General features: G+C 38.1%; 1 protein-coding gene across 1 annotated transcript in view; it reads right to left on the reverse strand.

Moving 5' to 3' along the window:
• The window catches only part of akap6 (A kinase (PRKA) anchor protein 6), a 366,422-nt gene that overhangs the window by 105,289 nt on the left and 245,409 nt on the right, over positions 1-15,724 (reverse strand). The window lies entirely within an intron of this gene.

Here is a 15,724-nt window from a genome sequence, read left to right on the forward strand (position 1 = left end):
AAAATCAATAAAATTCAATCATTGGACAGAATTGCTGGAAGATTTGAAACCTTTCAAAAGATACCCAGTTTAATTTAACAATATTATAATTTGTGGAAATAATAAATTGGAAGCTTAAGCTTTGAAATAAGCAAGTGCTCAAAATTTGCACTTTTAAGCTACTAAACATGGAATAATCAAGTTTTAGTTTTCCAGAACACAGGTTAGAAATTTAAATACTAATGTATGGATAGCAGTAACACGGAAGTAATGGTGACAGAGTTATTCTGTTTGACAGTGAAATTGTCATTTGCAGTTTTACACAACACAGTATGTTGAATTTATGTTCTCTGTGAACTTAGCAATTTTGTAAGGAAATGAAAAAATGTTTATTTTTAAAGCTTCAAAATGTCATTTTGGGTGATCAATATCAAACTACAGTCGGTTTGCATGTTCTGTCAATACTAACGAATAGGGGAACGCTATTTCTAAAATGTGAACTTGTGTTGGCTATAAAGTGATTCCATCGATGTGCGGAGGCGTACGCATCGACATCCCATGATCATTTCACAGGCTTTGTTGTGAACATGTACAATGTTAGTGCCGAAAGAGTCTTGCACTGGCATCATGTGATCATTTCGCGGGCTTTGTCGTGAAGTGCTTTCTGAGAGAAGTACAGTACAAACGCCTCCCCATTAAGTCAACTTGATATGTTCTCAAGATAAAGTATTAAAGTCGCTTTTATTTCATTATTAGATATGAACTAAACATTTATTCAGATTGTGTTATCCTTTGTGTTAGGCTTTTGAGTTTTTTTTTGGTGGTCTGCCCCTAATCCCACTTCTCCCATAAGCCCATTATTTCTATAATGTGATGTTGCACAGGAACACAACTATTGCAGTATAACAGAACCGACTGTACTGAGTGTTCAATGTTCTCATCAATTCCATTCCGGATTGTTGTAAGTTTTTCTAGTTATTTGTCCCAAAGTCCTGTTGGGAAGTAGGCCATCTGGTGGACAGTAATGGGTGAGTAATTATATGATGACATTAGGTCTACACTTAAATGGTTAACCATAATTCAATACCAAGAGCAATAGTTAAAGGTATATGTGTCTTCATGAAGCGATTTAACATCATTTTAAGCTCATGTGAAAGCTCTGTGGTTTACCAAACAATGGCAAGTAATTAAAATAAGATGACTAATGGCTAAAATAAGATAGTACTGTGGGATATCAAAATGAAAGTATCTGCAAAATTCATTCCCCAATTCCAGGGTTACAATGACCAAGCCTTCTTGGATCAATAAGTAAAAAGATATCTAAATTTTGCTTAGCTTAGAAAGTCTTAAACAATTGTTATAAGTAAGCAAGTTCATAATTTACCCAACCTAGCTGAATAAGTAACTGAGCATACAAATAGTAAAACATTTCTTCCCTGTACTCTACAGTTAGAGGTGGAAATCTTTGCCCTTCACAGTTCATATTCTTGCTTCCTGGACTGACAAAAAGTGCAACTGAGTCTGTGAAACTGCTGCTTGAAATCAAATCAATCTATAGAAGGAGAAGCATTCTGCAGAGACAGATTCCGTCCTATTTACCATCCATTGGCTGCATGCAGTGTTATTTTAGTGTTACACAATTTTGGGCTTTATATAACATATTAAAAAAAAGTTCATTAATGAGAAATAGTGCTGAAAGAAAAAGCATGAAGGTTACTCGGTATTTTGTCAATGAATAAATACAGCCTCCACTAAACTCTTGATCAATGAATGTAAAAAAGCAAACATTTTCACAGCACATGATGTAAACACTAAAGCACATGAAATAAGTTTTCCATCACTTCTTCTCAATTTTTCATGATAATGGAAAGAACAAACTAGACCAACAAGGAAATTGCATGAAATTCAAACACAAGTCCTAAAAAATACTTGTAATCAGTGTGTGAGATTTGTGTCAAATTATGATTAATAGTTGTTTGGTAGCCTTTGAAATATTTCTGAAAAGAAGCATATTACCCAAGCCTTGGGCTTATCTGAATACATGCAAGAATACCATAAGTAAGATGGCCTTACTAAAGGAGAAAATTTGCTGATCAGTTGGCAAGATGTCTCTGATTGGCTGAGGTGTTGCTCTAATAGAAAACAATGGGCCATCTCAATAAAAATACAGTTAGATATGATTCTGTAATTAGATATCACTTGCTGAACAATCCTAGTGCACTGTTAGCTACCCTAACAACCAATTTAAGGTATTCAAACATGCTCATATGTGCCTTATTTGTCTTGCTAGATATTCTAATGCAAGGTCATATTCTCTACAAACAAAAGAAATATGTTCAAGCCTTGTGGATTTTTTTGAATTAGCCAAGAGCTTGGGGAACATGTTAGTCCTGGTTGCTTTCTCCTTGGCAAGGCATCAGCCAATCAGAGTCAACTTACCTAACAATTAATACTCTTTTCTATTGTAGTATAAATTCTCTGATCAATTGAAATTTGGTATGCCTGTGTTCGTCCTGATCAGTTCAAGAAACAAAAAGACCTGGGCAACAAGTCACTCTTTCAAAGTATGTATAACAATAGATCAAGAAATTTACAATAATCAAAGTAACATGGGTGTAGGAATCTCATCCAATTCCCTATCCAGTTTCACTTGAATTATGTAAGAAAGCACTAAACTGGAATTTAAGGATATTTGGAGCTTAATAAACATTAAAAACTGTGCATTTACTAGTAGCTAGAAGGAAAATTATCTTGAAGCATTCGGTTCTGCACTCATTTATGATTTTTATTTCTGATTTATTCGAATAGTCACCAACAATTGCACATTATATTAAGACTGTGCTGATTTTTGCTTTGATTATTTAGAAATATTGAATATCAATGCTTCTAAAATTCACCTCCTTTTGTTTAAATTCAAAATAATCCATATAAACTATTGATTGTATTTAATTTTTAGCTTAGGGGTTCTCAGATATGTTGAAGAAACCAGATGCTGCCAGAGCTGCTGAGCTTTTCCAGCAACTTTGTTTTTGTTGAAGAAACTTACTTCTTTATAGTATTTTCTGATTAACTGTCTTTCTTGCTGTCAATTGACTTACTCATAAAAGGACTTAGAATAGATGACATTTAACGAATTCTGTAAAACCAAGGGGAGATTTCCTAATAAAATCTACAATGCAGTTAAATTAAAGGCAAGCATGATAAGACTCAAGTCATAACAGAAGAAACAGTTTCCCCAATATAGTGGTACATTCAAAAATGATAATTATTCTCATTTTTATATCACATACTTTATGTGTATAAAGTTTAAAGAACAAAGTTGAAAAATATGAAAAAAAGTTATCAATTAATAATATTAAAATCTCAGGATTAATTACAACACAGCAGGCATTCATCTGTTGTTTCTGCACCATATCTCCGTACGAGCAATTTACCTAATACCATACCACCGCCTTTTTCCCACTGCCCTGCACATGCTTCTTTATTGGATAACAATCCAAATCTCTCCTTAATGTCTTGATTGAACCTTGATTGCAGGCAGGATGGTGACTCAGCAATTAGCACTACTACCTCACAGGGACCCGGGTTCAATTCCAGCCTTGGGTGACTAGTGGAGTTTGCACTTTCTCTCTGTATCTGCATGGGCTTCTGCCAGGTATTCCAGTTTCCCACCACAGTCCAATGTTGTGCAGGTTAGGCAGATTTGCCATGCTAAATTGCCCTGTAGTGTCCAAGTCTATGCAGAATAGACAAATTAGCCATGGTAAATGTGGGGTGACGGAGGTAGCAGTTGGGTCTGGGTGGAATGACCTTCAGAGGATCGGTGCAGACTTGATGGGCCAATTGGCATCTTCCTGCACTGCAGGGATTCTATGAACACTTTGCATTTAACACATGCAACACTTTTCACTGTATTTTTATTTACAAATGACAATTAATCTAAATCCATATTTCAGGCTATACATTCCAGATCCTTATCGCTTGCTTCGTGAAAAAGTTCTTTCTCATGTTGCTATCGCTTCTTGACCAATTGCTTATATCTTGTTCTTGATTAATCCATCAATTGGAACACTATTTCTGCCAAATTACATAATTTGCGTGTGCTAACCATGTCTCAGTTGTGAGCATTCTCAGGTTTGATTCCACAAGATCTGTGTTCAAATCCCATCCCAGAATCCAAGATCAAGACTGACATTTCAGTGCAGTATTAATACAGTGCTGCGCTGTTACAGATGTTGTAATTTGAATTAGACGTTAAGCAAAAGCCCATCTGCTTCCCAGGTGAAATTAAAAGATCCCATGGCATGATTTTGAAGAGTGCTGGCGAGTTATCACTAGTATTCGAGACGTTTATCCCTGAATCAATATCACAAATCTAGATTATTCAGTCATTATCACATTGCTGTTTGTGGGAGTTTGCTGTGCACAAATTAGCTGCCTTGTTTCCTATTTCACAAAAGCGACAATGTCCCGAAAGTATTCAATTGATTGCAAATGCTTTGGAGATGTCTGGTGGTCATGAAAATTGCCATGTAAATGCAAGTTTTGTTTCTTCCCTAAAATTAGATATAATGATGTCAACTGCATCATCTGAATGAGTAAAACTATCTTGGTGTTCCCATAGATTATTAGTTTTTCAGAATTATCCTCTTCAAACTGTGACTAACTTACTCAGTTGTGTTGGTACCCATGTATGCAGACTGAGAAGCTCTAAACAGATCTCTACTTATTCCTTTAAGTAGATCAAATCAGTAACTCAGTAACTGGAGAAAATGTATGGATAAAGCGCCAAATGCCAAAGTAAACTGGATCATGTCTCCAGTTGTGATGTATCATCATTTTATAGTGGTCCGGCTGCTTTGCAAAGCTGTGATAATCTGATTCATTAGTTTTTGTTTAAAATGCTTAGTATTATTTTCTAACATTGTCTTTAAAGAAAAACACTAATGCTATACTTCAATTGAAAGGCTAAAATCCCAGTTTCAGTATATTTAATTTCTCTAGAAGTGAACATTTTTAATCTGATACCAAACTATTTAATCTACTGTCTTAACCAAAATAAGGGAAACTATCGTTGGTTTGTCTGAAGAGGTTTTACAACAGATACTAATCAAAAACATCATGCAATACATCTTAATAAAAATGCGGACTGATAATACTAAATAATATTCCTACTTTGTAGGCAAAATGTTGAAATCATCTTGGGTTAATATATTTCTGGGAGTGAAAGAAAATTGGTAAGTTGTTTTCTGGTAAACGTTTTTGGAAAATGAATCTTGTTTTCAGAAGTGTATTTCTATCACCACGGAAACCTCTTTTGGGCTGCCACATCAGAGAAAACCCAACAGCTGCTTTTGTTTCCAGTGTAAAGCTTCTGCTTCATCTAAGCTCTTTCCTTTGAAAGAGTCTAGACCACACTGTTGTTTATACATCTGCACCTGTCGTTTGAAAAAGCTGATAATTTTGATTCTTGTAGTATTCTAGGTATTAAAGTGCTGGACTGAAACAAGACATAATATCACGACTAATACAAATAAAGTCATTATGTAGACATGGACACATTCTTGATAAAAATGAGAACATTAAAAAGACATGGCAGTGTGATAGATTACATTCTCTCAAGTAATTTATTAAGAGCCGTACTATGACTTTTGAAAAGTAATATTACTTTCTAGCATTCATCCACATTAGCAGTAAAATCTTCTTTACCTTGTAACATTAAAGCTTTGTCTTTTTCATCAACTCTTATAAATAGCTTTGGGGTTTGAAAGAAATGTGTCAGAGGGAGTTATATCTTAACTGTCGTTGGGATTATTCCCAGGCACATGGCCACTCTCTGCCACAAGTAGAGCACAAAAAGGTGACAAAGGCAGTGATTTCCTGTCAGCAAAGAGCAGAACAGGGCTGTCTAGAAGTGATGCAAATGAGGGAAACTTTCACCATGGTTTGTTTGATTCACTCAGGGTCAAAGCATGCCGAGCAGAGAGTGAGACACATGAGAGCAAGAAGAAACCCAAAGGAAATAGAACTAGAGTCTCTCAAGGAAATATAGCGTGCTGTTCAGAAACTCCACTGCAGTGTCGTCTTTATATCCATTATATCCATTAGCTAAATAGAGCTGCACAAATACAATCCAGTAAAAAAAAATTGTTTTAACTGGAAAAAGTGTTATCAAATATTGCTTGAAGTTACTGTCCATGAAATCAATATTAGATGGAACTAGTTTCACTCTTATGATCCGGTAAAGCCTGTTTATTTGAACTCATTTTAATGGAATAGATGTAATTTCTTATGCAATTTGTACTTTGGAAGATTGCTCCACAGTTGGATAACTCAGTTACTGCATTGTAATTCAGTGCCTGATTTCTAAAAAGATACAGTAGTCGTCTTTTTTGCCTATCCATTGAAAACATTTGTTCTGTTTTGAAATGCTATTGCAGATTACACACAGATACAAAACTTTAAAATCAGCAAATTCAGAAAATACCATTATGGAGCAACTCTCACACAACTCCAGAAGGATAGTGAATGAGCAGAAATAGCATCAAACCGATTTGCTGAAGCAGCATATTGGTTTGAACAAAATATTATTAGCATCAAATAATTGATCACACGAGTGTGTAGAATTTCATAAAATCAAACTTCTATGAATAACCAAATTAAGTTTGTGAGATGAGATATTCTAAACTTTTGCTCTGGATTTGACCGTGAAAAGCTAAAGGCAAAGTGGATGGAAGACAAAATTGAAAGTTTGCTCCAGACCTTAACAATTAAAATCATATTTTGTCTCTGCATCAAAAGAACAACGCTTAGCTTATAATTATTTCATTGAGGTATGAACACAATACAATCTTTTCTGTTTCTCAGAGACTTGTACATTGGGCCATCAGATTTTCCAGCTTCAAATCTGAAGAAGGAAAGGAGATCAGAAGACATAGGAGCAGAAGTAAGCCATTCAGCCCATTGAGTCTGCTTTGCCATTTAATGAGATCAAAACTGATTTGATAATCTTCAACTCCACTTTCCAGCCTTTTTCTCATTACCTTTCATTCCTTTTATTAAAATTCTATCCGAGTTTTGAACACATGAAACGACCCAGTCTCTGTATCCCTCTGGAGTAAAGAACTCCACAGATTCACCTCCCACAGAGAAGGAGTTCCTCATCGTCTCTGTTCTATATGGGTGACCCATTATCCTGAGATTATGCCCTCTGGTCCTGGACTCTCCCACAAAAGGAAACAACCTTTGTGAATCTGCCTCGTTAAATCTCCCAAGAATCTTATTTGTTTCAATAAGTCACCTGTCATTTTCCTGAACTACAGGCCTAACCTACTCAAACTCTCTTAATACACTTCTTCCATACCTGCGATCAATCCTTCTCTAAACTGCCTCCAGTTCCATTATATCTGAAATAACTGCACAGAGGCCAGTATCCCGTCACCAAGTCACCCCTTATTTATATGTGCACAGTACATGGGCTCTGACCAGCCAGCTAAAAAGCCAGTCACTGGCCTGAGAAGATCTACTGAATCTGCTGTTTATATCTGTCAGCCAAGGCTCCCTGATTGACCAATGTGAACAATCCCAATCAAGGATCTCACAGTCAATGAGATCCACCTGGCCATGGTTCCAATCACTACAATATCTTTGACAAAAATGGAAATTGCTGGAAAAGCTCAGCAGATCTGGCAGCATCTGTGAAGAGAAATCTGAGTTAATGTTTCAGGTTGACTGACCCTTCCTCAGAACACTGCAATATCTTTCTTTAGATAAGGGGACCAAAACTGTTCGCACAATTCCAGATGTGGTCTGACTAGTGCTTTGCATACTTTTAGCAAGATTTTCCACCTTTATACAGCATTCCCCTTGAAATAAAGACTAACATTCTACTTGCCTTCCCTAATATCTGCTAAACTTGAATGTTAGATTTTTGTAATCTATGCACAATAAAATGCCCATATCCCTTTATATCTAGCTTTTTGCAGTCTTTCTCCATTTAGATAATATTCAGCTCCTCTATTCTTCCTGCCAAAGTTCTTAAGCTCACATTTTCCAACATTATATTCCATTTCCAAAGTCTTTGCCCACCCACTTAACCTATTTATAATCCCTCTGTGGAATCTTTGTATCATTCTTACCTCTTGCATTCCTATCTAATTTTGTCATCTGCCAACTTAGCTATAGTACATTCACTTTTCTCATCCAAGTCATTAATGTATACTGTAAACAATTGTAGCCTCAGCTTTGATCACTGTGTCACTCCATTAGTGATGGATTGACATCTTGAAAACTCCCCCATTTCTCCCAACTTTGTCTTCTATGAGTTAGCCTCTATCCAGAATAATATACTACCCCCAGAACCATTGTTTACTAATTTGCAATACCTTATCAAATGCCTTTTAGAAATTCAGACATTCTTTCTTCACAGATACCTACTAAACCTGCTCAGTTTCTTCAGCATTTTCTGTTAACCCTTCATCTATCCTACTTGTTACCTTTGCAATGTATTTTAATACATTTTTCGAGCATGATCTCCCCTTCATGAAGTCATGCTGACTCCATTTGAGTTGTTTATATATTTACAAATGCTTTGCTATTACATTCTTTATAACAGACTCCACATTTTCCCAATAACAGATGTTAAGCTAGCTTGTCTATATTGTTAGTTGTTTATTTGTCTCCTTACCACTTTGAATAAATGTGATACATTGGTTGTTTTCCAATACTCTGGCATTTTTCAAGAACCTAAGGATTCTTCTAAGATTACTAGCAGTGAATCCATTGTGTCTGTAGCTACTTCCTTTAATATCCTGGTATGTACCATATCAGGGAGGATTCTGGTTTTTTGGGAGGTGGGGGTGGGGGGGCGGTGTGCAGGTAGGATTCTATCTAGTCCAAGATGGAGGACTGGAAAAATTGTGGCTGTAAGAGCTGCTCCTTTTTTGAGGTATTTTCAGTGTTGGAGCTGATTTCCTCAAATTCTAGGAGCAGTAATTGCTGTTTATAAGCTGTTGCATTGTTTCAGAACTTTGCGAAAAACAAGAACAAAATGCTGGCACTTTAAAAAGGAGGAAGAGAGATAAAGGTAGTGACCACATAGGAGGTGAATCAAACAAAGAAATAAACCTGCACTGCTGTCTGACCCAGAAATTAATCAGCACAGTTTACTGCCTCTGCTATTTCATTTCAAGTATCTCTGGACATCGGAGTTCATCTAAGAAAAATAAACAGTAGAATTCACAGCCGACCTTAGAGAAACCAGTGTTGGGGAGCTTACAGCAGGCAAGCAACTAAGTGGCTAGTTTTTTTGTAAATCTACCTTAGTGAGTAGAGAGGGCTGTTTTTGGATTATCTGTTTTTATTGAGATCTGTCTCTTAATTAAACTTTAAAAATATAAAAACATAGGTACTAAGTTAGCCTGGAGCAGTGTTTTAGACTAGTAAGACTGTGCTATTTTCTGGGTCTGTAGATTGTTAAGGTGCAAAGTTGGCCCTTAGTAGAGCCATGTGCTCTTCCTGTTGGATGTGGGAGATTAGGGAGAGTTTCCATGTTACCGATGATTATGTCTGCAGGAAGTGTGTTTGGTCGCGAATCCTATCAGATAGCATGGATTGGTTGGAATGGCAGTTAGAGGCAATGAGGAATTTACAAGGGCTGGGGGTGTGATGGATGGCAGTTGCAGGAAGGTAGACAAACCACAGATACATGGGTCAGACAGATGGGTTATACCCAGGAAAGGTAGGAGAGGGAGGCAGGTCATGCAGGAGTCTCCTGTGGCTATCCCCATCTCAAACAAGTATGCTGTTTTGGAAAATGTAGGGGGTGAGGGACTCTCAGAGGAATATAGCACTGACAGCTGGGTTTCTGGTACCGAGGCTGGCTCTAATGTAATGAGGGGTACGTCAGGTTCCAAGCGATCGATTGTGTTCCGGGACTCTCTAGTCAGAGGCACAGACAGACGTTTCTGCGGCTGACATTGAGACATCAGGATGGTATGTTGCCTCCCTGGTGCCAGGATCAAGGATATCTCTGAGAGAATGCAGAATATTCTCAAAGGGGAAAGGGACCAGCAGGAGGTCATTGTGCACATTGAAACTAACAACAAGGGAAGAGAAAAGGATGAGATTCTGAGGACAGAATATGGGAAGTTAGGCAGGAATTTTAAAAAGGACACTCTTGAGGGTAGTAATATCTGGATTACTCCCAATGCCATGAGCTAGCAAGGGTAGGAATAGGAGGATGGAGCAGATGAATGCATGGCTGAGGTGCTGGTACAGAGGAGAAGGATTCACATTTTTGGATCATTGGAATCTCTTCTGGGGTAGAAGTGACCCGTATAAGAAGGACAGATTGTACCTGAATTGGAAGGGGACTAATATGCTGGCGGGGAGATTTGCTAGAGTTGCTCGGGAGGATTTAAACTAGTAATGGGGTGGGACCCAGGGAGATAATGAAGAAAGAGATCAGTCTGAGACTGGTACAGTTGGGAAAAGGAGCAAGACAAACAGTCAGGGCAGGCAGGAACAAAGTAGAGAACGAGATAGGACTGAGATGGGCCAATGGGTCAAGGAGTGGCAGATGGAGTTTAACTTAGATAAGTGTGAGGTGCTGCATTTTGGAAAGGCAAATAAGGGCAGGACTTAGACACAATGGTAAGGTCCTGGGGAGTATTGCTGAACAAAGAGACCTTCAAGTGCAGATTCACAGTTCTTTGAAAGTGAAGTTGCAGGCAGATAGGATATGAAGAAGGCATTTGGTATGTTTGCCTTTATTGGTCAGTGCATTGAGTATAGGAGTTGAGAGGTCACGTTGTGGTTGTACAGGACATTGGTTAGGCTACTTTTGGAATACTGAGTGCAATTCTGGTCTCCCTGCTACAGGAAGAATTCTGTGAAACTTGAAAGGGTTCAGAAAAGATTTACAAGGGTGTTGTCAGGGTTGGAGGAACTGAGCTATAGGGAGAGGCTGAACAGGCTGGGGTATTTTCCCTGAAGCCTCGGAGACTGAGAGGTTATCTTATAGAAGTTTATAAAATCATGAGGGGCATGGATAAGGTGAATAGCCCAATGTCTTTTCCCTGGGGTTGGGGAGTCCAAAACTAGAGGGCATAGGTTTAAGTTGAGAGGAGAAAAATTTAAAAGGGATGTAAGGGGCAACTTTTTCATGCAGAGGGTGGTGTGTGTATGGAATGAGCTGCCAGAGGAAGTGGTGGAGGCGGGTACAATTACAACATTTAAAAGGCATCTGGATGGGTGTATGATTAGGCAAAGTTTAGAGGGACATGGGTCAAATGCTGGCAAATAGGACTAGATTTATTTAGGTTATCTGGTTGGCATGGACAGGTTGGACCGAAGGGTCTATTTCCATGCTGTACATCTCTATGACTCTGTGAGGTCAAGGGGACTTACGGGTCTTTAGCCCCATCAGTTTACCTAGTATGCCTTCTCTAGTGCCAATTATGTTTATTTCCTCTCCCCATTTTTCCCTTTGATTATTTCATATTTTTTGGAATGCTATTCGTGTCTTCCATTGTGAAGACTGTTAAAAAGTATTCATTCGACTCCACTTCCATTTTCTAGCTCCCCATTATTATTTCCTCAACCTCATTCTCGAAGGGGCCTACATTCACTTTGACCTCTGTGGGAAGTGACTAAGGTGTAGTCATGTCTTGAATTCTGATGACGCTTTTGCAGCGGATGAAAAATTATTGGAAACAACAATTTGCATTTAAATTGCACCTTTAATGTAGTAAATTGTTCTAAGGTGCTTCAGAGGAGAAAGCCCTCAGAATCTTGATAATAAGCCAATATAATGACATTTCGGTTTCACTGAGTGCATTGTACTGGTAAAATACTATCCTAAGAGGAATCAACACTATCTAGACTGGAGGAAAAAAACCTCAAATTTGTTTAGATACCTAATAATTAATATTTCTATGTTATAAGACAATGGACAGAATTTTACAGGTGGAGGGTTTTCCCAATCTGCCAAGCTGAAGAGGCATCACAAAACTTACCTGAGATAGTAGGAACTGCAGATGCTGGAGAATCTGAGATAACAAGGTGTAGAGCTGGATGAACGTACCTGCCTGGTATCAGCTTCCCAATAGCTATTGAACGCTACGAGGAATTTCTGCCTTCCACACTGGAAGAAATCCTCTCCCATATAGCAGCCAGCCAATCTGATTGGCCAGCAGCCCTGTAGTTCTAACTGTGTCACCAAGAGCAGAGGCCACTACTGGGATTCTCAAGCAATTCTCAGATCCCTAAATCCCAGAGCTGGAGATGGTGCTTAAGTGAGACTATTGTGACATAAACAGGAGAAGAGGTAGAGGGAATGAAAACAGAAGTTGCTGGAAAAACTCAGCAGGTTGGCAGCATCTGTGAAGAAAAAATCAGAGTTAAAGTTTCGGGTCTGGTGACCCTTCCTCAGAACTGGTCATCGGTCCTGAAACTTCAACGCTGATCTTTCTTCACAGATGCTGCCAGATCTGCTGAGGTTTTCCAGCAACTTCTGTTTTTGATCCTGATTTACAGCATCCGCAGTTCTTTCGGTGTTTATTGAGGAGGTAGCGATTACGGCCAGACTTTGGGATGAGTTTTCCCAATTTTGAAAGGGGATCAGCAAGGAAAGCGCTCCATACCCTTACCCACATGAACGTCAAGCAGAGTGGTCTACTGGGCTTTCCCTCCCATCTCTGGACTTATGCCATGGTAAAATCTTATGCCATAGTAAAAGGCTGGAAAGGAAGCAGCCTGTTAGTGGCCAATAGTTTACCACTTAAGGGCCTCAGTTGGAGTGAGGGCAAGCAAGCCTTTCAGGGAATATTACAGGGACTCCCACCTGCAAATATGCCATCGGGTGACCACGACAATCTGGCCATAGACACAAGTAGTAAATATTCTAAATTCAAAAATATATCTTCAACCTCTAGTTTATATTTAGAATTTTCCAACTGGCTTACTGAATAACTTTACAAGATTGGTTGAAACAAGGCAGATGGCTTAAATGCTTTGAACCCTCTTTACAGCCAAGGAGTAACATTCTAAAGTGAACGCACAGCAGCAACAGCATCAGATAGCTGACCATAGCCAATGCCACACATACAGGAAATGTAATGTCAGTTGTGATACATATAAGCATTGGACTCTAAAATCTCAGCATGCATTGACGAAGCAAATGAAATTTCCTTATTTTTGCCAAAAACATACCTCTTGGTTAGGGACAAATGAATAGAAGATGTGCATGAACAAGTTTATTTGACCTACTTAAGTAAAAGATTTTAAAGAGATATAGCACAAGGGAATCCATGGTTGCCAGGAAATGGGCTGGGGTGATAGCCATCAAATTGAGTTTATCAAATAACAGCATTAAAGATAAATTGCCTGCTACAGTATTAAATAACTGATCATTACATTAAATACTTTTGCTTTCTCCAGTTAGTTCAGTTGGCTGGACAGCTGGTTTTGCGATGCAGAGTGATGCCAACATGTGTGGGTTCAATTCCTGCACTGACTGAGGTTACCATGAAACAATCTTCTTTTCAACCTCTCCCTTGTAATGGTGATAGTCAGGTTAAACCATCACAGTCATCTTTCTTTTATGAGAGAGATCGACCCTTTGGTCTGGTAGGACTACGGTGATTTTACCATATTATCCAGCAAAGTACAGCAGTAATTGTTCTTCTGCAGCTATCAGCTAGGGACAAGACAAAATATCATGCTCACAGTGAAGGTTCTCAAATAGAAGTTGATCACTGTGTAAGATGGTAACTCAGGTCCAAGGTCAATGCTCCACTAAGGGATTTAGGTTAGGAAGGCAAGAAAATTGGAATGGAAATCAAAGAGAAATAATAAACATAATTGGCTTCAGAAAACTGATCACAGCTTTTGAACAAAGAATAAAATTCAGTTTCACTGTGGTGCTGATTGCCATCCGATTGATCTGGCAGTTCTTGGGAGTAAGCTGCCGTTCTTAATTGGAAGGTGGCCTGGCAGCGACAACTGCAGGCAAGGTATTACTCCAGAGTCTCAAGGTATTACTCCAGGGTCTCACAAAGTATTACTCAGGGGTCTCACTGGACAGAATAGCTTATTGCCTTCCTCTCAGTGGAGGGAGATATTGTAGTTAGATATTTTATCAAGATTTTGGACCCTAGACTATAAAAACTGTTGAAATAACTAATAGTCTGGCTTCAGTTATAGATTACATTCAAAAACAGATTTAATGTATATTCTGCCATAACTATAATCAATGTCCACTATTCTGTACTGAAGACTTGATGTGGAGGTGCTGGTGTTGGACTGGGTTGGACAAGGTCAAAAATCACATGACACCACATTCTAGTCCAACAGGTTTCTGTGAAAATACTAGCTCATGGAGAATTGCACCTTCATTCAGGTATCCTGGTATCGTATATTGAAGACTAAATTGGCTGCTATCACATGTGAGAATGGAATAACTTTGACATCAAAACAAAAGAACAATTAAACTTCAAGCAAACTGGAACTAAGCAAGTGGAAATCTGTAATGAAATCTGAGAACACAGAACGGCTCATCGTCAGCTGTAAGAGAAAGGCACGTTAATGTCTCAGATAAAACCCTGACCTGTTGTGCATTTCCAGCATATCTGTCCAAGGTAATTATGCTGCATTAGAATCAAGACCTATGTACAAAAGCATACTTAGATTAGAGAATCCAAGTTAACATCTAATATAAAGCACAGATACGAGCATTTGGTTTTCCATCTGCACCCTTAAATCTTCTTTCCGTCCGATTATTCCTTGTCTTGACACTCTAGCAACGAAAGAATTTAAGCAGTACTCTTTACAGGGATGAAAAACTATTTTATCTTATTTTACAACCTTCTGCAGAATTCTACCAAGTTATGTGCCAATTTTAGTGAAATGCAAAATATTAACAAATTCACTTATTTGTGTCTAAAAATGTGTACAATATCTTATTTGTATTAAGCCAGCTCTTTACCTAGTTCAACTGAGTGCTAATGAAATTTTGCAAATCAAAGTTAATTCTTACAGCAGAGATTGCTCAGAATACAGTATGTTTGAGAACTTAAAGCTGAGTGGTGACAGTATTGAGTACTTTAATACAATAGAAAACTTCAAAGAAAAATGCACCCGCAGCTGTGTAATCAGACTGCAGGAAATGAAATCAGAACTCATGGAGCTACACAGCATCAGACAGTTATAGTGACTGTAATCTCAAACAATTGATAATAATGTGGCTTCAACTACAGGAGAAACAAACAGTCAGAATCTGAACAAAATAAAGTGCTGAAACTGTAGAATCAGATTATAGAAACATTAAACACAAACGGAGAATTAATCATTACAACTGGTATCTAAACCAAAGCTATGCAAATACATCTGGAGGGAAATGTATGCTCTTAGAAATATTTTGAAAACCATCATCTAAAATCTGGTGAAGTAGGATGATAAATGCTGACCTACACCTTGCCAAAATAAAATTCAGTCCGTAACAACACAGACAAAAATAAAATCAAAATAAATGAAGGCTTCAGAGGCACCAAAATTAATAAGATGAAATTTCAGACTTGACTTTGGCTGACATATTAAAGGGAATAGGAAAGTTTGGCAAGCAGTTCTGCATTACAAAGCAAATTTGGTTTGAAAGGATATGCTTCACAGAAACCAGTAAATGGAGACTGGGGCTGGTATTCAATATGAACTAAGGAATTTGGAATTGACAGAGACAATTGTGGGC

Source organism: Rhincodon typus, chromosome 8, assembly GCF_021869965.1.
Source record: "Rhincodon typus isolate 14 chromosome 8, sRhiTyp1.1, whole genome shotgun sequence".
NCBI classification, from domain to species: Eukaryota; Metazoa; Chordata; class Chondrichthyes; order Orectolobiformes; family Rhincodontidae; genus Rhincodon; species Rhincodon typus.